General features: G+C 37.7%; 1 protein-coding gene and 1 long non-coding RNA gene across 6 annotated transcripts in view; one reads left to right on the top strand and one right to left on the bottom strand.

The window, feature by feature from the left end:
* ZNF407 (zinc finger protein 407) overlaps window positions 1-14,755 on the top strand; it is a 454,851-nt gene that overhangs the window by 146,491 nt on the left and 293,605 nt on the right. The window lies entirely within an intron of this gene.
* LOC138844010 (uncharacterized) lies at window positions 3,423-11,331 on the bottom strand. Its single transcript, XR_011379297.1, has 2 exons — window positions 11,089-11,331; window positions 3,423-3,566 (listed from the first exon to the last, which is right to left on the bottom strand). It is a non-coding gene; the product is annotated as an uncharacterized lncRNA (long non-coding RNA).

Here is a 14,755-nt window from a genome sequence, read left to right as displayed (position 1 = left end):
CAGGCCATAGCAGAGAGCTCGATAAGAAAAGGAGCAGCCAGGGCATGCACTGGTGCCCAGACGGGATTCTGGCACCACAGGTAGAGCCTTAGCCTATTACGCCACAGTGCTCACCCAGAATGTGTTTTATACTGAATTTTATGACAATTTGTTGTGTTGCCTTAAAAGTCAGAATTTATGACGATAATTTAAAAATAGATTTTAAAACCGTGTCATAGTTATCTTAGAAGGAGAATTAGGCATTATTTTCCAATTACTTCTCTCTCTGCAAAATTTATCCTCAGTGATTATTGGAGGATGAATTCTAAAAATACTAAAATTTCTAAACCAGTTGTCTGGTGTGTCGTCATACAAGCTATAAATTTGTAAGGAACTTTCAGATGAATGAGCTTTTCAGTAGTAAAGAAAATATATAGTCCCTTATACATAAAGAATCTTTTCTTGCGCCTGGTGTTCCAGGTTAAGCCACAGGTTGCAACACTGGCAGCCCATAGTGGAGCATGGCTTTGGGTTTTGAGTCCTGTCTGCTCTTCTTCAGACCACCTCACTGCTAATTACCCTGGGAGAACAGCAGGAGACGGCCCAGGTGGTTCGGCCCCTGCCGCACATATGGGAACATGGATGAAGGTCAGGGGTCCTAGCTTTGTCTTGGCCCAGTCTTGGCTGTTGTGACTATTTGGAGAATGAACCAACAGGTGGGAACTCTCTCTCACTCACTCTAGCTTTAAAATAAATAAAATAAATCTTTATGAAAAATATTACAGTCTTTAAGATATTTGGTATCTCTAGGTACTTATTGCTTACATAAGTTGTAATATAAAAATGTCTAAATAATTGCACAACACTTTATATGTTGGAACATTAACTTGAATTTTTAGGCACCCATTCTTTGTGATTTTGAGTTATGGAATGCGGATAATCATATGTGTTAAGATTTCCTGCTGACCAAGTCATCATCATACACGATGTTGATTTATGTATGTAGTCATTAATATGATATTTTGTCTTAGCCTAAGGACTTTTATGATGTATCAGTGAGTTTGGTAGAAAGGCAAGCTTAGTTGTTGTAAAGCATTTTACGTTCTTAATGTTTGGAGTTGCTTGCTTTGCATTGTTTTAGCGCCAGTAAGTTTTTTTTTTTTTTTTTTTTTTTTTGCCACAGTGTACATAATTGCCCTGCTTATTCTTTTCTATTGGTAAGGAATTTACTTTCCTCAAGTAGTCGTATGTATAATAATTACTTTTTCCATGTTAGAATTCAGGAATATCTAGACATGAGTGTTTGGACCTTTACTTTTCATATGTAGTGGTGTCTCCTGTACAAGTCCATATACAGAGGTGGAAGTGAGAAAGGGTGGGGCAAGGAAGGATACTTGCTTTTTCTTAGCCCCATTTAGGATTAGGGCCTAGAACCAATGCCTTGAGGTACATGCTTGTTGTATTGCCAATATCTAAAATGCCGATTATTGAATCAATGACATCCTTTTAGCATTTTAGACATTTGGACTATAATCCCACTCCAACCGTTACACCCCGTTTTGTAAGGTGGTACTAACCTTTATTTAGAGGGAGAACAGAAGACACATGTTTGAAAACCTTTGAATCCTGGCTAATATTCTTGAACGGAAGAACATGATTGTGAGCAAATTCACTGAGCTTAATGAATTCCCGATGCAGAGGACACATAGTAATTATAAAGCTTTATAAAAGTGGTCTAACCTATTTTAGTTTTTTAAGCTAAATAAATGCCCATATAAAAATAAAAATATTTGAAGTTTTAATAAAGACTACTTTATAATTCTCTGAATTTTGGTTTAAAGCAAATTCTATTATATAAAAAATCTATTTCCAGAATCTTTAGTCTCAGTTTAGAGTGTTCCACATTCTAGGCAACACAAGAATGCACTACATCTGTTTCCTGTATCAGCTGCATCAAATCACCACAAGAAGTCACCGCCTGTGTCTGTAGGTTTTGTTTATGTGGATTCAACCCCTATGGATTGAACTTATTTAGAAAAAAAATTGCGTCAGTACTGAACATGAAGACCTTTTTTTCTTGTCAATATTCCCTAACAAAAGGACGTGCAACATTTTCTTGTCAACCCTAGATAATACTAGCACAGTGCGGTTTAACAGCACTGACGATGCATTGGGTGTTACAAGTAAGATAGAGGCAGTTTGAAGGATCCAGGGAGATGTGCCCAGGTCCTGTGCTTCAGTCTAATAGAAAGGGCTTGGGCGGGCGCCGCGGCTCAATAGGCTGGTCCTCCACCTAGCGGCGCCGGCACACCGGGTTCTAGTCCCGGTCGGGGCGCCGGATTCTGTCCTGGTTGCCCCTCTTCCAGGCCAGCTCTCTGCTGTGGCCCAGGAAGGCAGTGGAGGATGGCCCACGTGCTTGGGCCCTGCACCCCATGGGAGACCAGGAGAGGCACCTGGCTCCTGGCTTCGGATCAGCGTGGCGCGCCAGCCGCAGCACTAGTCACGGTGGCCATTGGAGGGTGAACCAGTAGCAAAAGGAGGACCTTTCTCTCTGTCTCTCTCTCTCACTGTCCACTCTGCCTGTCAAAAAATAAAAAAAAAAATAAAAAATATGTATTAATAGAAAGGGCTTGCAAGGGGCCTGCACCGTGGCACTTTAGGTTCATCCCCCGCCTGTGGCGCTGGCATCCCTTTTGAGCGCTGGTTCTAGTCTCAGTTGCTCCTCTTCCTATTCAGCTCTCTGCTATGGCCTGGGAAAGCAGTAGAGGATGGCCTAAACCTTGGGCCCCTGCACCGCGTGGGAGACGGGGAAGAAGCTCCTGGCTCCTGGCTTCGGTTCAGTGCAGCTCCGGCCATGATGGCCGTTTGGGGAGTGAACCAGCGGAGGGAAGACCTCATTCTCTGTCTCTCCCTCTCACTGCCTGTAACTCTACTTTTCAAGTAAATAATAAAAAATAAAAATAAAAATAAATAGAAAGGATTTGTATACCCATGGGGTTTCTGGGTCCAAGTCTCTTTGGATAACAAGTGAGTCCTGCATTTGGTGACGTAAAACAAGCATTCCTTGTCTCACAGTTGTGGAGGCCAGAAGGCAGAACTTAGTATTTCTGGGTTGAAATCAAAGTGTGTGTCCCTTTGCTCCCTTTGGAAGCTGTAGGGGAGAATTCTGTCCTTGCCTTCTCCAGTGTCTGCAGGCTGCTGGAATTCCCTGATGTGTGGCCTCGCCATTCCTGTCCCTGTGTCACTGGTTCCTGCCACCTCCTCTTCTTTCTGTCATACTTCCCTGCGCCTCTCTTATAAGGATACTTGTGATTTTCATTTATTATTTAGGACGTACCTGAATAATCAAGGTGAGTCTCCCATCTCTATATCCTTTGTCAAAAAATACCTTGTCCATAGAGGGTAAGCTTTAGGAGTTCCAGGATTAGGACCTATTGTATTTGAGGGCCACCTTTCAGCTCATGACGTAAGTGTGAATACCCTTCTTTCTGGTTGTGTCTACCAGCCTCCATTCCATCTCCTGTGGGTTCAGTCCACAGAACTGAGAGGGTAGTGTACAAGTCCTTGTTCTTCACATGTGCAGAAGCCTGGAATGACAGGATCAGGGGAAAACTTCATTAGCCTGGGTTCAACTGCAGGGTTGGGTTTAAGTGACAAGGAGTAGGGGATTTGAGGACAGGGACTTTAGGCCATTCCTGGCTTCAGGGAAGCTGGTCTAGGCATCTCCCCTTGCATTGCTATCTTGACACTCTTGTGTTTCACCACAGATTAACCTCTATGTTTCCTTGCTGGTGAGTGACAGGTTCCTAGTGTGGTATGCAGAGGAACTGCACACCCCTCATACCAGCACTGGGTAGTAACCAGATGATGTCGCTCTTGTGCCCCTTTATACTGGTGCCAGCGGGATTATTGCTGGGGCCTCCAAATCGGTTCAGTGCCCATTATCAGCATTACTCACTGTGGTTTGGGAAACTTGATGGAGAACCAGGCTTTTTCACCACCACCCCCTCCAGTGGCTGGCAGGCTGTTAACCAGCATTCCAGGAGGTTTGAGATCATCACTGGACAAGTGATATAACAGCGGTGACCATGACACTTGGACGGTGGGATGGTTTACTGTTGTTGGTCAGTGCATAATGCATAAAGTTAAGGCAGTAAAAAGAATTGGGAAAAATGTAAGTAGGATAAATCATGAATACTTTTTTTGTAGTCAAGGAGGAAAATTTGACACATACACATTTATGTCTAATTATGTGTATTTAGATTTGATCTACATGCGGTGTACATGTTTATTATGTACACAAAAGACTCAATTACTTCTGAAATATTTATTTGTGAATTGTGGGATTTAGCCAAAAATAGTTGTGTTATTTTACTCATACTAAAATGTAATGAAATAACTGTAACCTAAATAATATATATTATAGCTTCTCTGAATGGAAATGGTGAAAGAATTGTAGCTACTTGAAATCTGGGACTGGCATTATAATGTAGAATCTGGTCTATACATTTGTTGTCAAATATACATTTCTCCAGCTTTGTAAAAATAAACAAATAAATGATACCCCCTAGGATAAATTTGCCCATCTAAATGTAGATGTAGATGTAGGATTCAGGGGGCTGGTGTCCTGGCATAGCAGGTAAAGCCACCATCTGCAACACTGGCATCCCACTTGGGCACCACTTTGAGTTTTGGCTGCTCTACTTCCAATCCAGCTACTTGCTAATGGCCTGGGAAAAGCAGCAGAAGATGGTCCCCTGCCACCCTCTTAGGAGAACCGGATAAAGCTCCTAGCTTTGGCCTGGCCCAGTGCTAGTCATTGAGGGCATCTGGGGAGTGAATCAGCAGATGAAAAATCTCTCTCTATCCCCCTCTCTCTGTAACTATTTAAAAATAAATAATTTAAAAAGGATGGAGATATTCTGTATATAAAGAGAATTGAAAATGAATCTTGATGTGAATGGAAGGGGAGAGAGAGCGGGAAAAGGGAGGGTTGTGGGTAGGAGGGAAGTTATGGGGGGTGGGAAGCCATTGTAATCCATAAGCTGTACTTTGGAAATTTATATTCATTAAATAAAAGTTAAAAATAATAAAATAAATTAAAAAAAAAGGATGGAGATACCACTGTGGTGTTATCTGGAATTTGTCATTCTTTTGAATGATCAATCTGACTGGAATTCACTGTTGCCTGTTACAATAAAATCAGAAGTGAACACCTGGAGTGAAGAAGAGCGTGTTCTTTCTTTGAATTTTGTGCTGCATTGGAAGGGAGAAGAAGCAGCTAGAAGAATTATTGAAGTGCTTCGGAAGGGCCAGTCACACTGTGGGACAGTTTTTTACATATGAGTATTTCAGCTTCTTGCAAAGGATGGAGTCAGAGCCTCACTGTTATTCTTCACCGTCCTGGTGTCTGTAGTTGTTTTGGCAGAGAAGGAAGAAGGAAGACTTAAAACAGAAGTGAGAGGCTTCCCAGATCACATGTTTTTGCTGAAGGAATCCTGCCATTCCCTTTACCTGTAATATTTAACAAGCCATACTGTTTTAAGAATAAAATGAGAAGTCCTTTTGGAAGTGAACAGTCTGAAAGAACTGTGAGATGCTAGTCCTTCTGGAATGTTCCATGAAAAATAGAGATGAGACCAGTTTCAATTTCTTAATGAAGTTGAAACACATGAAATTGCAGATTTAGTCTGACTTTTTTTGTGTGTGTATAAAAACTTGCTATTTTATTTGGTTCAAAATAATGTTTTTCAGAGCCTGAATCATGCTTTGTTTTGAATATTTGTTAATTTAATATTCTGTTCTTTGAAATGCTTAAAGTTAAAAATAATGAAACAACTTTGCTGACTCTCTTATGTATTTTTTAGAAAATGTGGAAGGATTAAAACTTGTTGTTTGCTTCCATGTAGGATGCAGGTTTCCGTAGCTCACATTCCATCCACTAAGGTTTTGCTACTGAAGCGCTCCCTGATCAGGGCAGCTTCGTTCCTGTCGTCTGGGCATCATGTTTGGTGACTCTTTATTTCTAGCTAATAGAGCTGTTTGCATAACAGTTTGTACATAGTATGTCTTCAGTATGTGTTCAGTTAATCTGTACTTAGAACAATTGTACACACTGAGGCCAGTTAGAACACTTTTCTCATGCTTTAGAAAACGGATGAGGAAACCATCTCGTAATGAAACAGCATGGGTGCTTGTGTAGAGAGGATAAATGCCAGTGATGTTAGGAGTCAGAACTGACTGAGGGATGCAAGGGTTATGGAGTCAGACTACTGAAGGTGGACTTTAGATTTACAGCTTTCTGACTGCTTAAGAGAGTACATTCTACTAACCAAGGAAGACAAGCCTGAGGAAGCTCCAGAAATTAAGGTTTTCAGTGTGGGAGAGGAGGCAATGTATTTAGTTGTACTGAATTTAGAATGACCATAGTTTACTCCAAAATATATTAAAACATGATAGTACCAATTTTCTTTTCCCTTTGATATATAACTTGAAAGGGCAGGAATGTGTTGGTCACGATCCGACCTGTTTTTTCAGATCTTTGAGTTTATGTATGTGTACAGAAGATAAGTGGATTCTTTTTGATGTTTATGTTCTTTATTTTAACATAATATGATAATGGTTGTCATTTTTAAAAATAAGAGATTCTTTATGAGTTTTAAATCTCTGAGTTTTAAAAACCAAGGCAGGCAAGGACCATTGTAAAGTTGCATTTGAAGTTTATAATATTCCTTTCTGTATGGTGGCTGATAAAATCTTAATGAGTTGTCAGTGTTTTAAGATCTTTGAAGGTCCCTGCTTGGTGTTCATACAGGTATTTTTAATGGAAATAACCTCTTGTAATGTAAATGTTATGAAAGAAATTTTGCTGTTCTACTTATGCCTGTATCTTGAACATTTCGTTTTCTTTGGTGATTATATATTATGCTTATTGTATCTAAAAAAACGTACATTATGATATATGCTTCCTTAATTGTGTGACACTTTTTCCATCTTTTGAATTGTTTTAAAGTTCATTGGTACATTAAATCATTGGTCTTTTTTTAATTTTTAAAAAGTGTTATCAGATCAGTTGTGTGCCTTAAAATTGATGGTGTCTCAGAATTAAGTAAATAATTACATTCCATTATTATAATACACTACTCATTGTTGTCAGCAGGCGCTTCACTTAGTTAACTCCAATCTGACCCTCAAGTTATTTCTTATTATGGAGTTCACTTTATAGCTTCTGGCTGGAAATACTAGTTTTCTTGATTTTTGAGGCAGTAAATTGATACTGAAAATTTATTAGTGCATATACTATTTCATTTATTTGTCAACCACTTAGTGAAATAACACCTACTTTTTAAGATGATATCTTGACTTCCCTTACTTAGCTGGGAATGTCCACAGGGTTTGGATACTTTGATTTATCTTTTATTTCCAGTGGTACCATCATGGCATGACCCATGTTGCATGTCAGTGTGAAAGTAAGCTAGTAGATGACCTCATGACCTCTGACATGACCCATGCCCCAGAGTCAGATTCTTTGTGATGGTCTGGAATCTTTATGGACTTGGATGTGTCTTCATTTCCATGGTTACTGTCGTTGATATGGTGGCTTATTTGGATACTTTCTTTTTTGAGCAGCGTTACAACATTGGCAAAGTATCAAGAATAGATTTACTTGCCTGTATTTGTTGTGTTTTCCAGCTTATTAAATCAAGACATTCATTGTAGAATATTTGGAAATTAAATAAAAACTTCAGAGAAAATTCTATGTAGTCTTACTTACAATTGATAATGATAGTTTCAGTTTTATACATTTTTATGTGGTATGAAATAACAGTTATTTTTTAAAAAATAGTTTTTGTTTTCTAATTATTCTAAAATGTTTCACTTTAATACTCTGAGTTATGGTATATTTATTTTTGTTGTTGTATGTTTCTATCCTCCAGTTTTTTTGTCAGAATAATAGATCCATGTCCCTTCTATTGAAATCAGTTTGTTTTAAGAATATATATATTTGTTGGTGTTTGACACAGTGTTTCATTCTCTAAAATTGGATATGCTTGTTTATAAATATAAAAACATCATTGCATATAAATACATTTTTCTAACTACATGGCCCAAAGAAAATCGCTATAATATCTCCTTCATAGAAATGCAGCAATAAGGAGCTTGTAATTATTTGTACAAGTTTGGGAGCATATCTAAGTGGATTTGTGTGGCTGTGACTTTTCCTGGGTAAAGACTATATAGTGAAATTAATCATTTTAATGTCTGATTGGAGAATATTGACTTTCTTATCACAGAATGTCAAGTGAATAGTAAGGGTTAATTTTTCTCCCTAAAATATTTTCTAATTTTTTATATCCATTTCTTTTAAATTATACATTCAAACAAAAGTTAAATGTCCTGAATACCCAGTGTTGTAACAGCTAACTGGTTAGTGCACAGATGAGTGAGGTGTTGGAACCCACTACAGCTAAGTTATTACTCCCACAAATATCATTATCTTATTGCATTATTGTTATATAGTATTAACAATTTAAATATTGACTTTCTATGTTTGAAAGCAAATGTTGCAATTGTAAAAACTGTGGGATTCTGAACTCATGTAAATTTTGGGAAAAGTATTATTTGTGCTATCCACTCCCATCTTTCTGTGGTGGTGGTGTGTTAGTAGTTGCTGTTTCCTTGATTTGCTGTCATTTCTTTTACCCAAGTGCCCTGGTGAGAGACTTGCTCCCCCCCTACAGCCCTTGGTCCTCATGCCCAGGCTGTGATGTCAGGCTGGGATTCATGGCGACTGTGCAGAGAAGTAGTGAAGCTGAGTGCTGCCCAACAGCGAGCGTGGGTGCGCTGACCCACACACTGTTGCTGGGATTGTGTGCATCACTTCACATTGAACCATCAGTTTTTTCCCTCAGAATCGGAAGAAGTCATTATTTCTAAAAGTATCAAGTGTGTTTGAGATAAGATTTTGTACTTTGTGTAATACAGAGTCTTTAGCTGCAGAAGAAACTATTATAAAAAAATTGAGAGGTTGTTTCTAGAAATTCCGAAAGATGGAAACAACCCCATGTGCATTGCCACTCTTTGACAGGGTAAGTCAGACTGAGCCGTGCATTGCTTGAAACACACATGTGATGTAAGTCAGGGTCACGTGAGAGGATGGCGGTGTTTCTCAGGTGCGCTAGTTTCTCAGAGTGTGCCGCGCCGTGGGTCGAGGCTCACAGAGCGCTTTGGAATGCCCTTTAGGAACACCTGCGGGACACGGCTGTTCTCCTCTTGGTATCAGTATCACGTACTGAAGATGCTCTTAGATCGCTAGTCAAAGGGCAACAATGCCTCCTGACCTGGTGGAGTGTCATACAGTATATCGTTGAGGTCAATGAAAAATCAGTGCTTCTAGCACCTTGTGTAAAATGAGCCATTATATGGAAGTTTGTCTAATTTTGACAGAAGTGACTGAAAAGTACTCATTTTTTCAGAAGCCAATAATTGGTACTCTAAATTTCAAAGTGTAATTGTGATGGACAGATATAAGAAAAAATTTAGAAAAAACTGTAAAATTTAAATGCTAAGACATAAGGCTTCTTTACTCCACCTTCCCTATTATATTCTTTCTAAAAGGTAATCGTTTGATATTGTGGAGCCACACTTTCTGTTTGGCTTAAAACTACCTTCCTGCTTTTGTGTCTGTGTTTGATTTAGTTATAGAATCCACATATTTGTTTTATGTTAGTTACTTCAACATACTGTACCCATCAATCCCTTTGAGAAAACACAAGACAGTGCTGCAGGTGGTGAGGATATATGAGGAATATCAACTGTGTATTAGAGTTAATGAGAAGTCAGTGTTGTCTAAGTTGGAAAACTGGTCTTATGGTTATTCATGAGTTTGTGTGTCTGCCTTGGCATCTTACCCCATCTCTTCGGTCAGGACCTTGCCTTAGAAGAGGAGGCTATCTTATATTCTTTGCTAACTCTGTCCTTTGTAAGAACCTGGTTTTGTTGTGCTGTCTTTTCTGTATCAGCTGGAGCATCACTGGAAGTGCATAACCATTTTCTTGTTCGTATCTATTTCTGAATCTTTTCATTCTTTTTAATTATGTAATCATTTCCTTCATTACTCTTTTTTGTTGTTGTTGTTGCACAGAGAGGTATACCATTAGCAAGTAACTATTTATCTACTTAAATAAAAAAGTTTGATTTTAGTGCAGGTAACAAGTCATTTGCTAAGGCAATTACATAGTATTCAGAATACAGAAACAATTCATTATGATTTGAAGACTGTTTGCTGGAGAAAATGAGAATGTGTGAAATTTGATGAATTATTTCTTCATATTGATTTGACTTAATCTAGGGTTACATTTAATTAAAAACAGCATTTTTCCTGTTTTTTTTTTTTTTTTTTTTTTTTTTTTTTAGTTAGGTTCCAAAACATAAAAATTTGACATGTCATTAAATTGTTGAAGGAAAACATGTAACAGCTCAACAGAATTTGAAGAACCTGGGACAGACACTTGGTCTAGTCATTGAGATGTGTGTGTCTCATAGCAGAGATACACACATAGCTTTGGTGCCTTGCTCTGGATCTTAACCACCGCCTTCTACTAATGCAGACCCTGGGAGACAGCAAGAATAACTCGAATAATTGGTTCTTACTACCATGCTGGAGCTCAGGGTTGCACTTCTGGTTCCTGGCTTTGGCTGGGTCCAGCAGAGCTGTGAGCATTTGGGGTAAATACGACCTCACTATATCTCTCTCTTTTTTAATGTTTTTCTGTCCCTGTTGGTTCTCAAATAAGTAATGTTTTTAAGTAGGAGTTGTAATTTTAAAAAAGTTTTCTAAAGCAAACATGATGTGTGTTTATATATAAATGCATATATCAATTTGGTTCTAAAAACTGAATACATATGGAGTATTTCCTCTCATGTTAATCTTATTTTTTTTTACTTTTAAAATTCCTGTTTGAATTAAACATGGCATGATTGGGAAATTAGTGTTTTGTGAATTTGTAAAATGAAGACTTTTTAAAGTTAATAATTGCTTCTTACATTTTTTGTATTTCTAGAAGATATTAAAATACTACTAAGAATGTTTTCTATGTTAAAAAATACCTCAGCTTTTTAGACACAAAATGTACATAGGCACTTTTTTTTGTTGTTTGGCAATATAGCGTTCTGTGAAAGCAGCAGTTTGAGGATTCTCTGGCTGGGGTTCAACACAACGTCCACGCTCAGCAGCATTGATAAAGCTCACATCATATCTCTTAACTAAAATATCAGTATTCTGAAAAATAACAATGGAAATTTCATGGCAGAATTAGAAGAAGGATAATATAAAGTTTTTGGGATAGAATAACAAAATAAATCATTTTAAATATTTAAATATACATATTTACTGACTTACGACATTGCAGAATTTGTCAGAAAAATTCGCCAGCTGGAATTCTGCACATTAACTAATTAAATGTTTCAATTTTTAGGCTTATGGCAGTTTGCAGCCATTAGAAAATTAAAATGTTTCTTGGTGATTGTACACACGTAGAAAATATTCTTAAGTTTGTTTGCAAATATCGAAATATGTTTACTTGGATCATAGAAAACGTTTCCATTCCTAGGTCACAGTTGTGTGATAGGCATAGTCCAGTCTTTGTAAATAACAGAAATTACATGCGCTAGTTTACACATAGAAAGTTTTAAAGGTTGATCTTTTTTTTTTTTTAGTGTTAACATTTAAATGGTATATCTTTTTTTAGTTTCTGTGCAGTAAGGGGTTAAATCATTGATCATTTTTGATACATATTTGACCAGCAGTGGTCAGAAAAAAACTTCTAATGTTTTTGATTTTCAAGACATCATTATTAGAACCACCTTTCTGCCTTCAAAATTACACAGTACAGGTTTCATTTAAAAATCTCTGATCTATAGTCTTTTTTATTTAAGACATTAACAACTTACACAGATTTAATTTAAATATTTTATTAACACAAATAAGAGTTTTTGATTCTGCATCAGTTTTATCTCTTTTGACTAAAAGCTAAAGGAAATAATTTCTTCCTATGACTCTCAATCTGTAGAAAATGAAAAGAATTTTAATGTTATGGCAGCCATCGTAAACAGTACATTAGGTTTTCTATAACAACATGTGCTATTAAAAAACTTCATTGTGGCAGTGTCCTGCGATCTTTGCATCCCAGTGAGGAAGAAAGCACGTTATTAACTATGAGCATTTCATGACATTTTACCTGTTGTGGCCCTGCCGTGTCACAGGTACAGTCCAGTGACTTCTGTGCTGGCTGACACACACTGGCAGCCATCGCTTCCCTGTGTACTGTCACCTCGCATATCTGAAAGCACTCCCTGAAGCCAGTCTGTGCGGTGCAGTCCTAGATGAGGTCTTCATGGGTGCTGACCATAAAAAGTTCATCAAAGTAATGAGGCGAGGAGAGAGCTTGGTGCTCATGGGCAGAGCTCAGCACCAAGGAGTGTGAACTGGCTCCAGCTGTGACAATAAAACAGCAGGTGGCTGCTGTCATTAGGGGTGGCAGATGAGGCAGGGGACTAACATTCAGCCCACAAAACTCATTTGTTAGCCATCGCCACTGTACCATGCAAAATAGCTTCCATCTCCGTCAATTTTACTTTGCAAACTATTATACATAAGAATATTAGAGCGCCACGTGTACAGGTCTCCCCTTCTCTCTTCTCCTCTCTCCTCTCTCTCTTCCTTCCTCAGCTCTGCCCTTACCTTAGGTGACCTTTCCTCATTGCCCCCAACCCCAATCATTTATCCAAAAAGCACTACTTCAGCAACTTAGATTGAGCACTAGTCTAGAAAGGTATTTGATTTTTTAACTTAATGGTGCCATTTTACCCAGCACCAGGTGCTGCAGTTATTACTTATTATAAGGTAGACACTATGTAGATGGTCCTAAAACCCAATTGAGATACCTTCTTTTTAAATTCCATACATCCTTGTCTTCCCCTGTGAAGAATTTAGAACTGGAAGAAATACAGCAGAAAGATGGGAAATTTTTCATGAATTTATTGAAGTGTTGTACTGCAAATTTCAGAATTTATTGTTTTCAGAATAATTTCATTTTGGAAGTAAAGCATAGTTTTTAAATAATATATTAGACCAAGGAAAACTTAGTATATTGTTATGGTTGAAAGTACAACAGTAGGTCAAGTCTTAATGTCTTATTTGGGGAGTAAAACTCCAAATAATAGAAACCATATTTTTGCTTTAATACAGTTGGGAAAGGAAATTAAAGAAGTATGAGAATAAGTAACTAGAGAAACAAAGCATTTTATTGCCAGCTATAAAAATGAGACCAGTATGAAATTCTGTCATCCTTCTTTTGCAATTTTCTAAAGCAAAAGAGAGGCTCCAATTCATTGAGAAAACTAAAATATTGTTAATATGAGATCTATTTACACTAACTGAGAAAAGAAGTAGCACAGTTCGTTTAGCCTTTGAGTATTATCGACTACTTATTTTGTGGATTGTCTGTTTCTCTATATTTATTACTTGAAGAGATTTAAAATTGCATTCTCTTTGTTTTTGTCTCGTGTGTGTGTGGATTCCTAGTTATGATTCATTTGGATAATATTTTTGGGTGTTCAGATTTCCCCAGTGTGACCCATGTGATCAGGGGGAACTGATTCTTGTTGTCTTCTGGGTTCTTATAATATGTTTGTGTCATTTTTCTCTTTTGAGTATTTTGTTAACCCTGCACCACAAGATATGAGATTAGCTTTTTCCACCCAAAGAGCTTTGTCTTTCTACTGAATAATTCTATTTATAAATTAAGATCTGGGTGCTAGGTCAGCTCACTGGTTTTGAAGATTCCTTTCAGATACAAATACCTTTGTTTCTTAAAGAATAATTTACAAAAATGTATTTTTGATTATAATTACTTAGAAAGAAAAAATAGATACTATTCAAAATCCCAATTATTGTTTAAAAGTCTTCAATAATTTGCAAAGGAAGGTCTTTCTGGCCTTGTTTTGCTCATATTCATGTTTTTGCCTGACACATAATGCATATTCTCACTCTGGTTTACCTTTTCTCATGATACCCTCTCCCTTTTCCCAGGGATGTCCCCTTCCTCTTGGAAAATGTTTGCCCCTTACTGGAGAATAACCTGACTCCTAACAGGCCTTACTGTGCATTACCTGCTTCCTCATTTTGCAGTAGTTTTCAGCTATATAAACAGAAGATGCAATGCTGTACTTGTTCTTATTTCTGTTTTATTCTGGCATATGCTACGAGAACTTTAAAATGAATAGCTAAAGGAGTTTTGTATACATCTGTTTTTCAGCTGAAAGTCATTCATTGTTCAACTCACATCCATTTATGAATTATCTATCACAATAGATTGTGTACATTTCAAATAAAGGCAATAATACAATATGCGGCTTTAAGAAATAATTATTTATTCGAAAGTCTGGGGTACAGTGTGAGGGAAGAGAGCCCGAGAGAAAGAGAGCGACCTTACATCCACCCATTCACTCAGCAGCTGGCCGCAACATCTGAGGCAGAGCCAGCCAAAGGCAGGAGCCTGGAATATCATGCAGGACTTCCACATGGGTGACAGGGGCTCAAACATGAGTCATCTTCCGCCTTTTTTTTTTTTTTAATTAATTTATTTATTTGAAAGGCAGACTTACAGAAAAGCAGAGACAGAGAGTGCCAGAGAGAGAGAGAGAGAGATAGAGAGAGAGAGAGGAAGAGAAAGAGAGAGAGAGAAAGGTCTTCCATTCACTGGTTCACTCCCTA

Source organism: Oryctolagus cuniculus, chromosome 10 (genome assembly GCF_964237555.1).
Source record: "Oryctolagus cuniculus chromosome 10, mOryCun1.1, whole genome shotgun sequence".
NCBI lineage: Eukaryota > Metazoa > Chordata > Mammalia > Lagomorpha > Leporidae > Oryctolagus > Oryctolagus cuniculus.
The sequence above is the reverse complement of the archived record's forward strand: the minus strand, read 5'-3'. Positions and strand labels throughout refer to the sequence as shown.